This window comes from Nicotiana sylvestris, chromosome 9, assembly GCF_000393655.2.
Source record: "Nicotiana sylvestris chromosome 9, ASM39365v2, whole genome shotgun sequence".
In the NCBI taxonomy this organism is placed as follows: Eukaryota; Viridiplantae; Streptophyta; class Magnoliopsida; order Solanales; family Solanaceae; genus Nicotiana; species Nicotiana sylvestris.
In genome coordinates, this window is record NC_091065.1 from 117,501,578 (window position 1) to 117,523,805 (window position 22,228).

The 22,228-nt window shown below is 37.4% G+C and overlaps 1 long non-coding RNA gene across 1 annotated transcript; it reads left to right on the forward strand.

The window, feature by feature from the left end:
• Window positions 1–1,652: 1,652 nt before the first annotated feature.
• On the forward strand, window positions 1,653–9,770 carry LOC138877163 (uncharacterized). Its single transcript, XR_011402500.1, has 3 exons — window positions 1,653–2,257; window positions 2,438–2,631; window positions 9,726–9,770. It is a non-coding gene; the product is annotated as an uncharacterized lncRNA (long non-coding RNA).
• Window positions 9,771–22,228: the final 12,458 nt, after the last annotated feature.

The window sequence follows — 22,228 nt, forward strand, 5'->3', positions numbered from 1 at the left end:
TGTGGTCCTTCACTAGAAGGTGCAGTTCTATTATTGTCTGATAATACTGGAGCCATTGCTCAAGCAAAAGAACCAAGATCACACCAAAAATCCAAACACGTTCTGCGAAGGTATCACTTGATAAGAGAAATCATTGAACGTGGAGACGTCGAGATTCAAAAGGTTGATGGAAAGGAAAATGCTGCAGACCCATTCACTAAAGCTCTTGGCGCAAAGGAGTTTGACAAGCACTGGTAGAAATTGGGAATGAAGTACAAGAGCGATTGGCTCTAGTGCAAGTAGGAGATTGTTAGGGATATAGTAGATATGCCCTAGATCCATTCTCAGATTTGATGATTTGGACATATTTTTGTGAACGTTATTTAATATAAAAATATATGGCATTTGATATTCTTTTTTCATAGTTATTATTAATTGCTTGATTAATTTAATAAGGTCATTGATTAAATTTTGATACTTACCATCGTGATGGAGATCATGATAATGAGAGTGAAGTTTTCTATAATTTAATCTAAATTTTGTTCTTGATCCTAAGATTATTAATTTGGACATTAGTAATCCAGTTAGATCAATATTTATATGATCGTCTTTATGGGATAAAGATTAGTTGATCTCATTAACTAAATAACATAGATAGATGATACATATGGAGATATGATCATTGAACTTACTCATTGGATAATTCCTAAAGGTTAGAATTACCATAAACTGTCAATAAGATATTCTCTTGAAGAATGTGATGTAAGAGTTTCCTTTGACCTGAGATCGTCATAGTAATTGACAAGTTATTTTTTGTACTTTGATACTAAACACATATGGCTCTAGAGCCATGGTTGAAAGGATATTTAGTATAATTAAATGCTTGTAGAATTAGTGATTGATCAAGATGGAATCTATCAACTATTGGTAATGAATTTAAGCTCCATGTTATTATAAATTATCCGTAAATATAACAAGAATATATACATCATCAATGATAATAAGATTGTTCCAAATGGTAGAATCAATCTTTTGACACAATGCCTCCTGCGCCTCTTTGCTCTCTCAACCAATACACCCAATAACTTTTTCATTTTATAAATGCCTATTAACTAATGACAAATAACTATTTTTCTAAGGCTTCAATGGCATTAATTTCCTATATGTCTCTATGGCTCTATCATATGTTAGATGTTAATAAAATACCATACTATGAAGATGGAAAACCCCAAAAACATTTAAAAATTTCCTATACTAGAGAGAACCAAAATTAGCAAAACATAAAACTATGTAATGCGAAAGGTAAAGAAAAACAGATGCAAGATAAGAGTATCAAATATGGTAGGACCGTCTTTCTTTATCTGTTTCACACGTAATAAATACTAGTTCTCATGTGAATTTTATTTTTCAAAGAGCATAACTAGTTTCTCTTATAAATCATATTAATTTTATTTATTAAAATATTTTTCCTACTAGGTAACAAGAATCAACTACCGGAATGTATTTTTAGGACAAGAATTCACTATGATGAATTTTTTTTTTAATCTCTTTCCTTTTAGTGTTTGTTTCCAGAATTGGAAAGTCAATTGGCATTAGAAATCACAACGCTTTATGACTGCTTTCCAATTCCTTTTTGGAGATTGAATTAAAATTATGTACTTCTTTGGCCTCCTGCAACTAAAACAAGATTGTTAAATCCAACTAGTAGTATATACTAGTCAAAAGCCTCCCCCTTTCTCATCCCCTTTTTTAATCAGTTTCCAAGGGGAAAAAATTAGATCCATTGTATTAAATTTTCTTTTCTTGATTAAATTTTTTTCTTTCGTGCTTAAATTTATCATCAATATTAAATGATGCAATCAAAAGTTAGATATAAGAGATTAACTTTTCACTTAATACTTTTCGTGCTTTTAGCATATATCCTATGGGTGATGAATTGTACAATATTCGAAACTAAGCACAAAAAACAAATATTCATACTAGCCGGACAAAGTAACATGGCTGGACGAGGAGGGGTAGTTGACAAAGTTTGGGATGGCTATGTACCACCGGAATGTCGCCGGAATCCGGCGATCCTCCGGCTGAACGGAAACTCAATATGGGAAGTAGCCCAAGAGCCTCTACATTATGACATTGACTTGAACAAAACTTGTGGGATAGGACCAACCATGGTGTTTGCCAACGATATCTTGGAGAAGGACCCAGAATTCGGGATCATAGGGTTAGTCCCTTGCGCGGCTGGAGGGACGAGCATCGATAAATGATCACAGGGTTCCAGGTACACATCTTATCTCGCTTTAACATATATTAGATACATCAGATGCAACTCGTACAATTGAACCCATTGATTTCAACTGGAATCACGTATAGTTATAGAAGAAATAAAAATTACGTTATATATAATGAAATACATCTAATAAGATTATACTCATTCAGAACTCACTACTTCTTTGCGAAGGCTATTACAATGAGATGGTTAAAAGAGCGAGAATAGCCGTGCATGGTGGTGGAACAATTAGAGCAATTCTTTGGTATCAAGGGGAAAGAGATACATTAACTTGGGAAGAAGCAAAGTCTTACAAGAGCAAATTGGAGAAACTTTTTCAGGACTTGCGTAGTGATTTGAACTCTCCATTGCTTCCTATTTTTCAGGTATAAATTTATCTTCCTTGTTCACTTAATATGTAATATTTAATATAATAACCCTTTTTTTGCTTGCACATGATGCTTTGAATCTTACAAAAATTAATGATCTACCATAATGGAAATTGAAAAATAGTAATTTTAACTGCCAAAATCATTGTATCACAATGAGCAAGACAACTTTAGTAGGAATATATATTTTGACTAATTTCAGGAATTTGATTAGTGCTTTTGAATGTAGTTCTCTTTGTTTCCTCAAATGGACATCTGCAAATGGACCACGTACGACGTAGAATCTGTTCTGTAAAATGTACATTAGTGAAAAAAAATATTATATGAAAGACAATTACTATCCACGTTATGTCGTTATCTTTCAACTGAAACAAAGGTTGATGGCTATAATTATGATGATTGTGGTGTTAGGTGATAGTTGAGAGTCCTAAAAGTGGAGCTTATGTTTTAAAAAGAAATAGACTAGAGAAAATCATAAAGAAGCGTTAGTTGTGCAATAAATTCTTTTTCCCCTTATTGTAAACCAGAAAATAATTTCTTGAGAAGACATTTACCAGAATCAGTCTAAACGAAATTTTGGCCATTTATAATAGGTTTCTTCCACATTATCGTGTAATTCACATAAATTTCAAATTCCTTTTTTTAAAAGAAAGAGAGAATTCATGCGAGTTACTATCATTTAACAGTAGCCTTAGAATTACGGTGATATTTTCTTTCTTTTAAGTGATTAAATTAAGCATTCAACGTATATTCAAGAACTAGTGATCGTGAAGAGTGAAATATTCATATAAGTGTTATGAAATAAAGACTATAAAGTAAAGACAAGTATAGAGAGAAACTGATATATTATTCGAATTCAAACTGATGTACATAATGAACTGAAATCTCTTCTATTTATAGAAGAAAGGAAGCTGCTCTGTAAGCTGCTACTACAAGCTGCTGTGTAAGCTGCTACTACAAGCTGCAGTGTAAGCTACTATAAGTTGCTGTGTAAGCTACTACTACAAGCTGTTGTGTAAGCTGCTACAAGCTGCTGTGTAAGCTGCTACTGTACCAGATATGGATAATCTTCTACTGAGAGCAATATTTATCCATAACGGAGTACTGAATGGATAAGCTTATTATATCCGGTATGGATAATCTTCTACCGGGGGTAATGTTTATCCATAACCGGGTACTGAAAAGATAAGCTTATTATACCCGGTATGGATAAACTTCTACTGGGGGTAATGTTTATCCATAACCGGGTACCGAAGTGATAAGCTTCTTCAGGAAGCTTATTTCCAATATAGTACTAAATAGATAAATATATTTACGGTGGAGTCCCATATGGATAAGCTTCTTCAGGAAGCTTATTTACAACAGAGTACTAAATGAACATCCATAATATAATATATTTATAACACTCCCCTTGGATGTTCATTAAAAGATAATGTGTCTCATTAAAACCTCACTAGGAAAAACCACGTGGGAAAAAAATCTAGTGAAGGAAAAAGAGTACACATATTTAGTAATACGCATTGTTAGGTGCCTCATTAAAAACCTTATAAGGAAAACCCCATGGGAAAAAACCTTAGTAAGGGAAAAAGAGTGCATTGCGTATTTTACTCCCCTTGATGAAAACCTTGTTTCAAATATTTGAGTCTCCGCATTCCAATCTTGTATACCATCTTCTCAAAAGTTGAAGTTGGCAAAGATTTAGTGAATAAATCTGCTGGATTATCACTTGAACGGATTTGTTGCACATCAATGTCACCATTTTTCTGAAGATCGTGTGTGTAGAATAATTTTGGTGAAATGTGCTTCGTTCTATCTCCTTTTATAAATCCTCCCTTCAATTGGGCTATGCATGCAGCATTGTCTTCGTATAAAATTGTGGGTCTTTTCTCACATTCCAAACCACATTTTTCTCGAATAAAATGAATTATTGATCTCAACCATACGCACTCCCTACTTGCTTCATGAATAGCTATTATCTCAGCGTGATTTGAAGAAGTAGCAACAATAGATTGCTTTGTGGAGCGCCATGATATGATAGTACCTCCATATGTAAATACGTAGCCGGTTTGAGATCGAGCTTTATGGGGATCAGATAAATAACCTGCATCTGCATAACCAACAAGGTCTGCACTATCTTTGTTAGCATAAAACAAACCCATATCAAGAGTTCCCTTTAAATATCGCAATATATGCTTAATCCCGTTCCAATGTCTCCGTGTAGGAGAAGAACTATATCTTGCTAGTAAATTAACAGAAAATGCTATGTCAGGCCTTGTAGCATTAGCAAGATACATTAGTGCACCAATTGCACTGAGATAGGGTACTTCGGGACCAAGGAGTTCCTCGTCCTCTTCTGGAGGTCGGAACAAATCCTTATTCACTTCAAGTGATCGAACAACCATTGGTGTACTCAATGGGTGCGCTTTGTCCATGTAAAAGCGTTTTAAGACCCTTTCTGTATAGGCAGATTGATGGATAAAGATCTCGTCTGCTAAATGTTCAATTTGCAGACCAAGACAAAGTTTTGTCTTTCCAAGATCTTTCATCTCAAATTCTTTCTTAAGATATTCAATTGCCTTTTGGAGCTCTTCTGGAGTTCCAACAAGATTTATGTCATCAACATAAACAGCAAGTATAACAAATTCTGATGCCATTTTCTTTATAAAAATACATGGACAAATAACATCATTTATGTAACCTTCTTTCAGCAAATATTCACTAAGGCGATTATACCACATGCGCCCAGATTGCTTTAAACCGTACAAAGATCTTTGTAATCTGATTGAATACATTTCCTGAGATTTTGCTTCAGGCATTTTAAATCCTTCAGGAATTTTCATATAAATTTCATTATCAAGTGAACCGTACAGATAAGCTGTAACTACATCCATTAGATGTATTTCAAGCTTTTCATGTAGTGCTAAACTGATGAGATATCGAAATGTTATGGCATCCATAACAGGTGAATATGTTTCATCAAAATCGACTCCAGGTCGTTGTGAGAATCCTTGTGCAACAAGGCGAGCTTTGTATCTTTCAACTTCATTTTTATCATTCCTTTTTCGCACAAAAACCCATTTATGACCAACTGGTTTTATACCAGCAGGTGTTTGGACTACTGGTCCAAAGACCTCTCTTTTAGCAAGTGACTTCAATTCCGATTGAATTGCCTCTTGCCATTTTGGCCAATCAGATCTTTGTCGACATTCTTCGACAGATCGAGGTTCAAGATCCTCACTATCTTGCATAATATTAAGTGCAACATTATATGCAAAAATATTATCCACCACTATTTCAAATCGATTTAAATTAATCCCATCACCGTTCGAACTTATTAAAAGTTCCTCACTCACATGAGCTTCAGGTTCATTGATTTCTTCAGGAATCTCAGAACTAATCAGATTTTGGGTCTCTTCAGGGGATCCCTTCATAGTATCGTTTTGATCATTTGTCGATTTTCTTTTTCGAGGATTTCGATCCTTAGAACCCAAAGGCCTACCACGCTTCAGGCGTGCTTTAGGTTCACTAGCTCTCATGCTAGTAGATGGTCTTACTGGGACATCAATTCGGATAGGCACATTCTCTGCTGGGATATGTGACTTAGTTATCCTTTTCAAATCAGTAAATGCGTCTGGCATTTGATTTGCTATATTCTGTAAATGGATGATCTTCTGGACCTCCTGATTACATATAGGGGTACGGGGATCAAAGTGAGATAATGATGAAACTTTCCACACAATTTCTCTTTTGATTTCCTTTTTCTCTCCCCCTAATTGTGGGAAATTTGTTTCATCAAACCGACAATCTGCAAATCGAGCAGTAAATAAATCTCCTGTCAATGGTTCAAGATAGCGAATAATAGAGGGTGATTCAAACCCAACATATATTCCTATCCTTCTCTGTGGTCCCATCTTACTACGTTGTGGTGGTGCTACTGGCACATATACAGCACATCCGAAAATTCGTAGATGGGCAATATTTGGTTCATGACCAAAAACTAATTGTGATGGAGAATATTTATTATAATGTGTCGGTCTAAGACGGATAAGTGATGCTGCATGCAAGATAGCATGGCCCCAAACAGTAGTGGGCAATTTTGTTTTCATAAGTAGTGGTCTTGCTATCAATTGCAACCGTTTAATAAATGACTCTGCAAGGCCATTTTGAGTATGAACATAAGCTACAGGATGTTCAACTTTTATCCCAACGGATAGACAATAATCATCAAAAGCTTGAGATGAGAATTCTCCAGCATTATCAAGGCGAATAGCCTTTATAGGATAATCTGGGAATTGTGCCCTTAATCGAATTATTTGGGCTAATAGCTTTGCAAACGCCAGGTTGCGAGATGATAGTAGACACACATGAGACCATCTTGAAGATGCATCTATTAGGACCATAAAATATCTAAACAACCCACTTGGTGGGTGAATAGGTCCACATATATCCCCATGTATACGCTCTAAAAAGGCAGGGGATTCAATATCAACCTTCATTGGTGATGGTCTAGTGATCATTTTTCCTTGATAACAAGCATCACAAGAAAATTCGTCATTTGTAAGAATCTTCAGGTTCTTTAATGGATGCCCACTCGAATTTTCAGTAATTCGTCTCATCATTATTGATCCGGGATGGCCCAAACGGCCATGCCAAAGCACAAAAGTATTTGAATCCGTAAACTTCTGGTTTACGATAGAGTGTGCTTCAATTGTACTAATTTTTGAATAATATAAGCCAGAAGATAAAGTTGGTAACTTTTCTACAATGCATTTCTGGCCAGAAATATTCTTTGTAATACAAAGATATTCCCTGTTCATTTCATCTATTGTCTCTACATGATACCCATTTCGGCGGATATCTATAAAACTCAACAAGTTTCTTCGGGACTTGGAGGAGAACAATGCATTGTCTATAATAAGTTTTGTTCCATTAGACAGAAATATTATGGCTCTTCCGGAGCCTTCAATCAAACTTATATTACCAGAAATTGTTGAAACATTTGCTTTTTCCTTATGCAAATAAGAAAAGTATTTCTGATCGTTGAATATGGCATGTGTTGTTCCACTATCAATAACACACATATCTTCATGATTTGTCTTTGATCCAAACATAATTTGAGGGTTATCCATATTCTTCAAAATAACATAAATAAAATATATTATAGTAAATATCATTATCAAAACATAACTTTTATTTATGTACAATAATTACATAACCATACTATTTATTACAAACAACACAAATTAAAATATTTACATTTCTACAGATTCACTACCGATTACATGACTTATTTCTCCTTCTGGGAGTGCAAAGTAATCAGCTACATCCAAATGCATGAAGTCTAAATTATCTTCAGAAATAAAATTTGCTTCAGCATTTTTCTCTGTCTTCTTCAGGGAGGCTTGATAAAGCTCAACCAGGTGCTTTGGCGTACGACAAGTACGTGACCAGTGCCCTTTTCCTCCACATCTATAGCATGCATTTTCCGCATTTGGCGCTTGCACCGCTTCATGCTTTTGTTCCTTCCTTTTCCACTGCTGGTGGTGAGGAGGCTTCTTTGGTGCATTATTATTACCATGATTGGGGTTTCTTCCCCGACCACGGCCATGACCACGACTGGGGCCACGACCTCTTCCACGTTTAGCTTGGTGGAAGTTCGTCTCATTCACTTCAGGGAATGGACAAGAACCAATAGGTCGGCTTTCATGATTTTTCATTAATAGCCCATTATGTTGCTCTGCTATAAGAAGATGTGAGATAAGTTCAGAATACTTTTTAAATCCCATCTCTCGATATTGCTGCTGCAGGAGCATATTCGAGGCATGAAAAGTGGTGAAAGTTTTCTCCAACATATCATGATCAGTAATATTATCACCACATAATTTTAATTGGGAAATAATTCTGAACATAGCAGAATTATACTCACTGATAGATTTAAAATCTTGTAGCCTTAGATGAGTCCAATCATAACGTGCCTGTGGAAGAACGACCATCTTCAGGTGGTCATATCTATCTTTCAAATTATTCCACAGTATGACTGGATCTTTAATAGTGAGATATTCCATTTTCAGGCCCTCATCAAGGTGATGGCGTAGGAATATCATTGCTTTGGCACGGTCTTGGTTTGATGCCTGGTTTTTATCCTTGATGGTGTCTGCCAGACCCATCGCATCAAGATGAATTTCAGCATCAAGTACCCAAGACATGTAGCTTTTGCCCGATATATCCAGGGCTACAAATTCAAGTTTAGAAAGATTTGACATTATTTAGGAAAAGAAAGTTCTTACCTTAGATACTTTCAAAATATTTGCTCGAGATGGTAGAGCTTCGTGCTGATAACGTGTTATGAAATAAAGACTATAAAGTAAAGACAAGTATAGAGAGAAACTGATATATTATTCGAATTCAAACTGATGTACATAATGAACTGAAATCTCTTCTATTTATAGAAGAAAGGAAGCTGCTCTGTAAGCTGCTACTACAAGCTGCTGTGTAAGCTGCTACTACAAGCTGCAGTGTAAGCTACTATAAGCTGCTGTGTAAGCTACTACTACAAGCTGTTGTGTAAGCTGCTACAAGCTGCTGTGTAAGCTGCTGCTGTACCAGATATGGATAATCTTCTACTGAGAGCAATATTTATCCATAACGGAGTACTGAATGAATAAGCTTATTATATCCGGTATGGATAATCTTCTACCGGGGGTAATGTTTATCCATAACCGGGTACTGAAAAGATAAGCTTATTATACCCGGTATGGATAAACTTCTACTGGGGGTAATGTTTATCCATAACCGGGTACCGAAGTGATAAGCTTCTTCAGGAAGCTTATTTCCAATATAGTACTAAATAGATAAATATATTTACGGTGGAGTCCCATATGGATAAGCTTCTTCAGGAAGCTTATTTACAACAGAGTACTAAATGAACATCCATAATATAATATATTTATAACAATAAGATATTTATCCATTTCATTGTTAATTTACTACCAAAATTTAATATTAACGTAAAGTTTCTTTTTTTCTTTTTTCCAAATCTGCCTATTTATATCTATTTTAATTTTTATTGATTTTTTAATATAATTGTATAGGTAGCCCTAGCTTCTGGACAAGGACCCTTTATTGAGGGAGTGAGGGAAGCCCAGCTTGGAATTAACCTTCCCAATGTAATAGCTGTAGATGCTTTGGGCCTATCATTGGAGAAAGATGGGCTACACCTTAGTACTCCAGCCCAAGTTCAACTTGGATATAAGTTGGCTGATGCATTTGTAAAACCCCATTATACACTGAAAACAACGCAATAGCACTCTTGTTCTTTTATTTTGTTGTTTTTTTACCTACTTCTTCATCCTTTTCGTCTTTCTTGGTGATCTTAAAAGATATCGCTAAAGTGGAACATTTGCATTTATACCCAGTTTTATGGTCACCACTGAAATTATACCTACTAAGCACAAAAATTTGTAAGTCTTTGCACTTTTGGATCAACTTCATGCTTATACAGTTATCCACTCTAAAGTTGAAGAAAAAAATTTAGTCTAAAATGCAACGCACTTAAGGCTAATTAAGTCCAAAGCACAACAATTGTATTTAAAGCCAAATAGATTTGAAGTGAAAAAAATATTTTCATGCACTTTGCCAAATAGGATTGAAATGAAAAATTGTGTTTCAGATGCACTTAAGACCAAATAGGTCCGAGTACAATTTGTCCATAAATAGAAACCTATTCTTTGAATTTCTACAATCCAACACACAATTCAACACCTAAATCTACTACAAATTAGCTCAAATTTGAAACATGACCTCCAAATATCATAAAGAACAAACCTCAATCATAATTTGTCAAAACAACAACGAATCTAACAAATTGCAAAGAAAGAAGTACCACAACAACTCACTATTATAAAACACCACCACCTTAAAACCTGCTCGCGAACACCATATAAATTCATCATCACCTTTGTTTTTACAACGGCTAAGAAGAAGAAAAAGAAAGAAAATAATGGAGTAAAGGCCTGAAATTAGTTATGCTTTGGGTACTAACATTTTTTGAAAAAGTAGGTACAAATTAAATGGAGTGACCAAATAGGACGCTTCGTAAAATTTTTACCGCTAAAATCGGGAGAAATTTGATCTTATTTCTCACTCTTGTTTACAAGAAACAATAACAACAACAACAACCCAGTAAAATCTCACTAATGGGGTCTGGGAAGGATAGTGTGTACGCAAATCTTACCTCTACTCCGAGGGAGTAGAAAGGCTACTTCCGAAAGACCCCGGCTCAAGGAAAAAAAAATTAATATATACTATCACTTCAATCTACCTATTAACCGTAGTAAGTAACTCGATTCGGTGTGATAAATTTTCTTTTACTTCCTCAACTCTAAAGAATAAATCGATCATGATCTCGAATTGTAAAGATGACAGTCCAAAAACTTATTTGATAATAATCACCTTTTGCAGTAATAAATAAGAAAAAGGAGGTAGCTTTTGTAACATATAGCATTGTGTTTTACGGAGCCCTTCCTCCAAAGGCCAAAACAAGAGATTATGAATGAGAAATTTTCACAAACCATTATTGTTTAGTGGTTATTAGCTAGTTGTAGCTATCATTTAATATATTACTTTCTATAGTTATGTTTTCAGTTTTGCTAGAGTGTATTCAATGTATTTAAGCTATTGTATTTATAAATACAGTAGCAAAACTCGGCGTGAAACAGGAGATTACAGCTAGGCAATTATTGTATTCGACTGTATTCACGATATGTATTTGTGAATACAGTAACGTAAATAGCGTAAATCGTGGTCTATTCAGCTGTTTTTAAACGGAAAGTGAATCAATTAACACAAATAGACTCATAATATAACTCAACAAACTCAATTATAAATCTGAATACATAAATTATATTAATTAAAAAAAATATTTGAATACATTCATGGAATAGCGAGACAGTAAATACAATGAAATATATGGAATACAGCGAGATACATTGAAAATACAATATTAAAAAAGACAATGAAATACATAGAATACAGCGAGATATATTGAAATACAATGGGAAAAAAAGTAATAGACTCTTCAAGTTGCTCAGCCCCAAACTCTGTCGTCTTTGTTCAAGAATAACTCTAATGTCGTCTCGTCGATAGCAGATTTCGGACCTCTATTGTCAGCCCCAATTTACTCTATGTCAGATTTCGACATTGATATGAAACATAAGACATTGATTTCTAAACAGACTCTTCAACCACTAAACATAGCTATACGAAATTTTCATTGTTAGCCCCAATTTACCTTTCAATAGCAGATTTCGAACCTCCATCTTTCTCTCTAGGGCTTGATTTCGACATTGATTCAGAACTCCAGGCCACTGACAATGAAAATTTCGTTCAACAATGGAGATGAATCAGTGGAGAATCATGATTGTACTCATGGAGAAAGACTGACGTTGAGGGAGAGAGGGTGGAGAAAAATCTGAAAGAATGAGAGAAAAAAATAATACAAAGCGTATTTTATGGCTTAAGGGTTGGAGCCAGGAGGTGACCATAAATAGATATTTGAGTATAAAAATCAAAAGATAGCTATGAATATAATTTTTAAAAAAAATATTTATTTAAAAAAAAATAAGATATCAACATTTGCTACAGGAGGTAAAAATCCATTATGAATTTGCCACCGGAGCTCTCAATGGTGTGAAATAGAATATTAGTAACTCAAAAGATTTTACAAGCAAAGGTTAGTTGTTAATGGAGAGAATAATTGCATTCGAACAATGGAGAGGATTCACGGGCAATTTTAGAAAAAAGAATATATTTTTGTATTCCTCTTTTGCCCCTCATAGAAAATTTTAAAAAGTGAATTAATTATTTTGCAAGGAAATAAAGAAATTAGGATACAAATCATATATAAAAAAAAAAAGGACGGTGCAAATCTCAAAAAAGGACATAAAAGAGGGGTGCAAAATGCAATGGACCCAAAACAAATGATCATCATTAGGGTTTTCCTTTAAAAAATACAAATGTGAAGTACGCTTTTATTTGCAAGAAACAGAAGAATACTGTATGAAAAAGAAACACTTCAAGCAGTCCAAATAAAGAGGATGTTCATCTTCAACAGATAAAGTAACATATACAGACTACTGCCAGAATTAAAATCTTGTATCAAATACCTAAGTTAACCACCCCAATCCCTCAGGGTGCAAGAGAGCCGAGCAATCAAGAAAGAATTCAACTCAAAGCATCAAGCATTACATCACTGAAATTAATGAAGGGTCCCGACTAATAATGACTATACACATTGAAATATTAGAATAGAACTACCCATGGTAGAAAAGAATTGGATGTCATTTTGTAGTCACATTAAAAGTGCAGATATATTGACTTTGAAGCAAACTGCAGTGATCCTATCTATCTGCAGTAGAAAAGAGTTGCTTCACAACAATCTTTCAAAAGTCGCCATAAGCCGTTTATAAGCAACTTCATACTGCTTTCGTCCTCCTAATTTGGGTTTCAGTTACTCTTCATGTTTACCCTAAAAATTCGATAACAATTGAACTTATAATGTGGTTTTAAGGATATGTGATTTCACCTAATACCAATTGATAAACGTAAAGATAAGTGATGTAAATTGACAATAATATAAAGCAAACCGGCTTTGCAGCGTAACTAAGTTTTCGAGCTCGTATGCCTTCGAACAAATTAATGCCGGAGTAATAAAAGAAATAACAAGCTGATGAACAGGAATGTAAGCTAGGAAATGTTTTATTGCTTTGATATTCATGAATGTAAGGTCCCTACAAATGATAGGGACTCCTCTTTATATAGTAGATGAGTCCTAATTATAGTATAACTCTAATTATAGAAGTAAATCTCATGATTAGCCTAAACAACCGCCCTTGATTTGATCTGTTCCGGAATTTTCGCCGTGATCTTCGACCGGTTATTGATATCTTGCCTTTCCGTTATTGCGCTTCGTTCAGAGTCTGTCATATATGATCTTGATCGTTGTTGGCCTCGATCTCGACGAGAACCTCGATTCTCGAGCTCGATACTTTATCTTAGTGCTCTGACCTGATCCATTACGAGACTAACCCTCGACGTGATTCTCTGGTCTTCAATTAAATAGCAGGATCAGACAAGTCCTATTTTATCCGTATAAAATAGTCCCCTCGTTTCTTGGAATGTAATGAGAAGAAACGAACTGAGCCTTCGATTTTATACCTCGACCAGTTATGACGTCACTGTTATGACGTAAGTGATCGAAGCGTCACGTCGGTACAGTTCCCAAGATCATTAATGAACGTCAATTGATGGTCGGCCACTAATACCTTTGAATCGTCGCCATGAATCCTTAAATAGGTCTCCTTCTCACTTCTTTAAACTTTTACTTTGAATTTTTCTTGCACCAATCTTCAAAACCCCTCTGGGTTTTTCAAGTCTTTCTGTAATTCTTCAAAGTTCTTCATATCCAATTAAGCCTCTCCATTCTTGCATAGTTTCTAGGCCTCGTTAAACCTTTCTTCAAAACTACAAATCTCATCTTTTTCTTTCTCTGAATCCATATAATAATGGAAAAAACATCCAAAACCGTTCCTTAAAAGGAAAAGGTTTCTTTATCGCGATCGGCCGGCGATAAAACACCGGCGGAGCCGCGCCCTGAGGAATGTGTTCCCGAGATGGGGTGTGATCTTTCTTCCAACTTGAAAGTTGGGAAAACTTCTTCTGTCCCTGGCCGGTGTGAGCCGATGTCTAGGTACATGTGCTCGATAACTGAGAGCGACCTTGAACAGGTCAAGGAAGATTGCCATTGGGATGGTGATTCCGTCTCCCGTGGAAGACATTACTACCCATATGGAAGGATTTCTGAGTGTTTACACTTATCCTTTCAGGTTGGGCCTTGTCAATCCTGTTATCATCGACTTCTGCCGCCAATACCAAATAATCCCTAGGCTAGATCCACCCTTCCTTTTGACGGATTGTCATTTTACTTCGATTTTTGGCGAGAAAAAAGAAGGGACGCCTTTACCCTCGACCACCTCATCAGGCTGTATAGGCCCCGTCTTTTTCGAGGTGGGTTGATAAAGCTTCAGCGTCGGGCCACCAAGGTATTGTTCTCGAGCATAGACGAGGATAAGGATTGAGGGTGGATGGGTCGGTTTGTTCGAGTGAAAACTTCCAACCTAATTCCGGCCGAGAAGATGCCATTTCCCGAGAAGTGGAATATGGAGCGTAAGTTCGATCCTTTATTTGGCTTTTATTCACTATTTTGTTTCCTTTACTTCTTTTTACTGACATCCTTTTTCTTTTTACTAACATCCATTTTTTTGTGATCTAGCGGTCGCTTGGATGCCTGGTGCGATTCCGGACCTCGAGTGTTGGGTTCGGACCCTAGCTTTGACCTCCTCGTATGCTGAGAGCTCGTGGCGTAATTTATCAAGGGGCCGATGGGAGGCCAAAAATCACGGTAAGCCTTTTCTTCACTTATCTGATGGCTTTATAATGTTTTTCCCTCTTATGCTTACTTGATTTCTTTTCATATAGGCCTTGGGAAAGATGCCGTCATGAGGCCCCCATCCGGGAAGGAGGAGGTTCCACCCCCGACCCCGAAGCCATCAAAGGAGAAGAAAAGGAAAATGGTCTCACCCTCCGAGACTCCAAAGCCTAAAAAGATCAAGGCTCGTAAGTCGAAGAATGACACCGTCGCTCTGCCTGCCAGCGTAGCTCAACGACTACGAGATGAAGAAGAGGAAAACGAAGATGCTGACTATGAGTTGGTGGATCGAAAGAGGGGCACCAAGGTCCCAAAGGTCGTTAAGACGGTGATGATCAAAGAAGTTCAGCCTCGGACCGAGGAGATCTCGATAGGTGGCCCGAGAAAAGTCCCGAGTCCCAGGTAGACTTCAACTCCCGTTATTAGTTTTACGTTTGCCATTATTTCCCTTTGCCTGATTTCTTCATCGGGAAGCGTTTTTCAAATTCCGGGACGAGCTGAACTGGTGTGAGGCCGATCTCAAAAGGCTCACGGAGGAGAGAGATGACCTCAAACACTTTAGTGAGCAAAAAGAAGAGGAGATCAAGGACCTCCGAGCTGAACTGGCCAAAGCTCACAAAGAGCAGACCTACTTGATCGAACAGGTAATGAAGAGTTTTCTTAGAAGTTCGATGTATCAATTCGGGAATGACGACTAATACTTTGATCCTTCAGGTTCAAAAAAAGGCCAAAAAGGTCGAGCAGCTTTGTGAGGAGGCCAAGATAAAGTAGGCAGAGACTTTGGGGTGGAAGCAGAACATGGACCACCTTACCATGTAGAAAGATACTGCTCGAGCCCAGCTATCTTCGGCTGAGCGTCAACTCCAAAGCATGAAGGAGGAGAGCTTGGCCCAAGCCAAGAAAATTGAGGAGCTCGAGACTCGGTTGGCCGCTGAGCTTGCAAAGGCCACATCTGAGGCAGGAAGAAGAAAGGCTGAAGCTGAGGCGATGGTGGCCGTCTATCGAGCTGATGCTGAAGTTGCTCAAGTTCGAGCAAAGACAGCGGCTGACACAGCCCATACTTGATTATACTGGGCTATTGAGCATGCCAAGTTTCAAACTCGAAGAGAGACTCTCGAGGAGATTCATGCTTGTGGCTTCGACCTTGCCGCCGATACCGAGAACGCGAAAATACTTGAGGCCGACACTAGAGCGCTGCTTTCTCCTGATATGATGACTCCGGGAGCTCGAGCAGATATGAGAGCGGAGAAGATGAAGATGAGGCTCTCGGGGAATATTAGGCAACTAGAATTGTTTTTCCTTTTTTTGGATTTTTATGTAAGACACTGAGTGGTCTTTGTAAATATTTTTGCATATATGAAAGATCCCTTTTCTTTCCGATTTGTCTTCAATTTTTGTTGTGTGAAAACTTTGCCTTATGATAATTTTGATATATTGTATATCTTGTGAGAATTTTGACTCACTTTGTTGCCTTGCAAAAATCTTATCGGAGTCACATTAGTATAGTCTCTATAATCGAGTGAGTACTTTCTCGAACTCGGAGTAGAAAAAACCCTTAGGTTTTGGTTAAACGAGGGTGGATCCTCGAACTCAACAATATAATGGCCCTTAGGCTCTTGAATCGGGCCGATATGGCCTTAAAAGAGTGATTTTTTCCCTTTTTCGCTAAAAAGGTTTAATCATATAAAATTTGTTATGCCTTAGCATGAGGTAAATTTGTACCCATTAGGATTTCGTGTTATTGAAAAACTTTGTTATGCCTTAGCATAAGTTTGTTCGAGAGTTCGAACAATTTGGTACCTCTTAAGGTTTTTGAGGGTTGATGTTATCAAAACTCTTTGTAACTTTGCCGAGGGTAGCCTTTTTTAACTGGTTTTATAAAAATATTTGAAGGCCTGTTTGATTACGGAATTCGGACGTCTCCGAACCATGCTAGTTTGGTCTTAGCCTTTAACTTGAAATTTGCCCTTTGGGCTTGTTTCTCGATTATACTTCGAACTTGTTCGAAGTGTTAGTCCCTGAGTGGGGTGGTCGTGGCCTATAAAACCAAGGATTGCCTTTTCAAGGTCTTATGATCTCGGAGTTTAATAATTCAAACATGTCAATTTTTGGACGACAGTCCCCGAGTACAGGGTTGATAGCTCGAGCTTTAGTTGCGATCGGCACTTGAGCCGGCTTCCGCAATAGATCATAAGTAAAGTAGAAATTTCACTAAGGCACGGAACGTCTGGTAAGCAAAAAATACTTCTTTCCATAGATCATTCATGCGTACATGTTTTTCCATCGGGGCTCGAATAATCTACAAGGACACGGTTAATTCGACCATTTGGCCCTTTACAAAGTTGTATCTATCGAGACTTGTTGATATAGAGTATTTTCCTTGAGAACATAACATCCGAGAATGATTACATCCGAGGGTGATGCCCCCCAGTATTCGAGGTTGATTGCAAAGAAGCCTCAGATAATTGTTGCCTCGTTAAAAACCTTGCCGGAAAAACCCATTTGGAATAAAAACCGATCTAAGGAAAAAAGAGTGCAACGCGTGCTTTAAAACCTGAGGTCTTTGTGTTGAAGAATTTCTCGATATCTTCGATCGAACACCTGCAACAAGTTAGTATCAAATACAAATGAAAAAAGGAGAGAGTCATACCTTAGCAATAATATCATTTGAGGAGTGATATGTTCCAGTTATTTGGAAATTGTTCGCCGTTCATCGTGCCAATTTTATAAGATCCTTTTTCGATGACACCGAGGACCTGATATGGTCCTTCCCAATTTGGGCCGAGTTTCCCCTTATTTGGGTCTCGAGTGTTGAGGGTGACTTTTCTCAGAACTAAGTCCTCGATTCGAAAGTGGTGAAGATTGGCTCTTCGGTTGTAGTATCTTTCGATGCGCTGCTTCTGTGCTACCATTCTGACGAGGGCGGCTTCCCATTTTTCATCTAATAATTCAAGGCTTGTGTTCATAGCCTTGTGATTTGATTATTCCGTTGTGTATCGAAACCTAACGCTGGGTTCCCCAACCTCGACCGAGATCAGAGCTTCTATGCCATATACTAAGGAGAACGGTGTTGCCCCCCCCCCCCCGTACTAGATTTTGACATTGTTCGATACGCCTAGAGGACTTCGGGCAAAATTTCTCTCCATTTTCCCTTACCATCTTCTTTAGATTCTGAATGATGGTCTTTGTCACACCTCCTTTTTGCGCGCCCGTCCCCGAAGGGTTAAATGCGCGGGTGGAGTTTTTCCAATTTAAGTGACAATATTCGAAATGGGATTATTTATTTAATTTAGAGTCGCCACTTGGGAAAGGTTTGGCTTTTGGTGTCCCAAGTCACCGGTTTATCTTGAATCCCAAATCGAGGAAATTTTCGACTTTTCCAAATGAAGTCTGCAAACCAGAAATTCTAAGTAAGGAATTCTGTTGACCCGAGGGAAGGTGTTAGGCACCCTCGAATCCCGTGGTTCTAGCACGGTCGCTTAAATTGTTACAATGGCTAAATATCTGATTTAAGTACATGTTGTGACTTACGTGCTTTTATTAAGTTTAAACCGCTTTTATTATTATCATTTATTTTTATAGAATTGCAACGTCGTGAAAATGCATCTCGAACCACGTCACAATCAATGCACCCGTAGTTGTTAACACATTTCGACTCCGTTGAGATTTGAATTTGGGTCACATAAATGCGCACCCGAATTTAAGAATGTAATTTAATTAAGTCGCGCCTAAAGAATCTAACGCGTTATTGTCTTTGGGGAGGGCAGTGGAAATTCACTAAACAGCCCGTCCCAAATTCTAAGTATTTATTATGATCAATTATTGAGGGCCCCGCAATTTGCATTTTTATTCGGCGAGGCTCGTCTCATTATTTTAGAAGGGTACCCTACAATGACTACATTTCTACTACATTTATCTTTAAAGAGAAGGATGATGCCGAATTTTGCGGGTTTGGACAAATACGGACTGAATCCTTATTATGTTTGCCGAACCTAAACTTGTTTGATTACCTGATTGATTGTTCATGAGGTGAGGGTTACCGCATGCTTTGTCTTCATCGAGTGAATATGCTTATTAATTCGCTAAGTGAGATTGCAAACAAACTAACAACATATATTAAGTTATGTTTAACGACCTCCAAGTTCTATTTTTAACACTCTAACCTATTTGAAATTGATAAAACGAAATCGGCTGTTTTATTAGGGAAATTACTACTAATTGAACTCAAAAATGATTATTAGTTTTTCTCAACAATCATCACATCATTTCGAAACAAAGAATCTATACCGAAACCCAGTATCGAACCTGCATTGGAACGAATAAACTGACAGGAGAACTGGCATTCATAGCCAGACTCTTAATGTGACTGTATGGGAGTTTGTTTGGGATACATTTATCCCGGACCCAGCACCACAGTTTTGTCAATTCAGTGGTCTAGGAAAAATACATACAAGTGCTTACCATGACTCTATGTTATACAGTCATAACTAAACCAAACAAGTGTTATACTGAACTGAATATATACTAAATCAAAACATGTTGTCTATGTCATGCTGTCATTACTGTTGAACCATGTTATCTAACAGTTCATCTTAAACAGAATGTATGCTAGTTTATACAGAATATTTGCAGTTCGCAGTAAAAATACAGGCCCAACTAACATTCGAACTATCTTTTTACACCAGTGTTATAACATAAACTGATGTTCATTTCTTTATTTCTGCTTCAACTTCAAACTTTCAACAATACAAGGTTCAAAGGTTGTGTACCTGGGAATATTTGCAATTGAAGAAAAGGGCAATCAGTAGAGTAACAATGAACAAATGCAGCAGCAGTAACAGCACTATCAGTAGCAACAAGGCAGAATAGCAGCAGGCAAAACAATACAGCCAGAAACAGGCTCGAGTGCAGAGATGCAACTATGGCCAATAGAAAGCAATAGCCAAATAGCAGCAACACCCAGTGGAATAGAATCAGAAATCCAGACAGACCAAACCAATAGTAAACCAATGAAAACACTCGACTAATAGACACAACTGGAGTTTCAAAGAATCAGAATTGATTTGAACAGGTTGAACAACTGAAACCCAGTAATAATAGGAGGAAAAAGCTTCTGATTGTTGGTTGTATCCCTTCTATCCCTTAAACTCTCTCTATCTATGTGTATCTATTTTGTATGTATTTCAGCTCTCCTGTCCAAACTCCTCACAGTGTGTTTTTCTTTTTTTAACCTTCAAAGTCCGTTTTCTTTTTGTATCTCCCCCCCCCTTTTTGTCTCCTCACCTCCTCCTCTTATAGGCCTCAACACCATCCCTTTTAAACAGCCTGTTTTCAGAACACCCCAGTGCCCCTCCCATGTGCCTTCCATTTCAATTCCAACTTAGCTAATTAAATATTTAAACCCCATCAACATTCCCTGGCAGACTTACTTTTTAAAAGGTTTAACATTTTTTAAACTTAAAGCAAGGTATGGGCGACAGAATATACCTGACAGCATATGCTGTCAAATTGTTTAAAACTTAAAAGCCTTCTTATGCAGAAAAACAGGCTGTGCACAAGGCACATGAGGTGCACCAATGCACATGTTGTGCACGAGTGCACCTGCCTTCCAATTCAGAATTTAAACATAAACAATCCTTTTTACATTAACTGATCAATTCAAACAATCTATAAGTAAACAAAGTTGGTTCTTAATTGACTCAAGGCAAATGTTCATTAGAAGCAAATCGATTTACTTTGTTCAGACAGTTGAAACTAATTGACGACATATGTCGACTCGACTATATTAGCATTGACATACACAATCGTAACCAAAAATCCGACATTTAAAAGTATCGATACATGGTTTGAATTATACTGACTAAGCAGAGATGCACTTGAGGAGTTAGCTAGTCAGTACAAACTCGAAACACAACCAATACACATGCCTTATCAGAATAAGAGGGGGCGATTTAGACAAACACAGAGGTTTAAGCAAAGTGGACAAACAAAAATCAAAACAAATATGAACAAAACCCTTTTTAAAAAACAAATCACACGAAATAAAACAAAAATAAAGAAAAGAAAACAAGACTCACCTCAAATCTTTTTAAGGAACAAATCAGAAAAATCCACTGGTGTTTGAACAGACCTTCTTTAAGGTTGAATGGACTTTTAAACGAAGTGTTTCTCGGATGAGAAACACCTCGATTAAGGTCCATTAGACCTTAATCTCTTCGTTTTGAACAAAACACGGAACATGCACAGGGAAAACTAGAGTTCAAAAACTTAGATCTGGGATTCGTGTTTCCCTGGTTAGATTCGGACCAAACCAAGTATGGTTTGGTCACGAGGAGGGTCCGGGGAGTGTCTGGTATGAAACTGGGGTTGGTTGGGTTAGATCGAGTTTTGACTCGAATCTTCAAATGAAGATTCGAGGACCTGGGGGGTGATTCGAACCAAACGGTTAACAGGTCTATGTTCAGGGTGGTGAGGGGGTTCTATGGTGTTCAAGTGGAGGTCACCGGCGTTCAGGCCGCCGGGTTTCTGGTGAAGGTGTGCAGGGGCGGCTAGGGTTTGAAAGGGATGGGTTCGGTGAAGACGAAGGCAGGGGTGTTAGCTAGGGGGGCAGGGTATGGTGAAGGGCTTATATAGTTAGTGGGTGGGTGAACCTCGACCGTTAGATCAATCTAGATCTACGGTCTGGATCTGAAGGCTTAAATGGAACGGTGTCGTTTTGAGGGTTTGGGTTCGGTCCGGGTGAGACGGGTCGGGTTTGTTAGTGGGTACGGGGTGTGAGATCTTGGCCGTTGGATCAGTTTGGTTTGAATGGTTGAGATGGATCGGCCTTGAAACGACGTAGTTTTGGTGTTAAACTACGTCGTTTTGTGTCCTGGGGGTGGGCTGTTCGGACTGGGGGTTTGGGCTGTTCAATTGGGCTCCAGATTTTGAAATGGGCACGGCCCAAATTCATTTTATAACAAATTTTGTCTTCTTTTTCTTTATTTCTAATTTCCTAAATACACAAACTAATTAAATAAAACCAAGCACCACTAATTAACACTTAACATATTTATTTCACGCGGATAAAATGTTAAAAGTAGGCAAAATTAAACACGGCAACAAATCAGG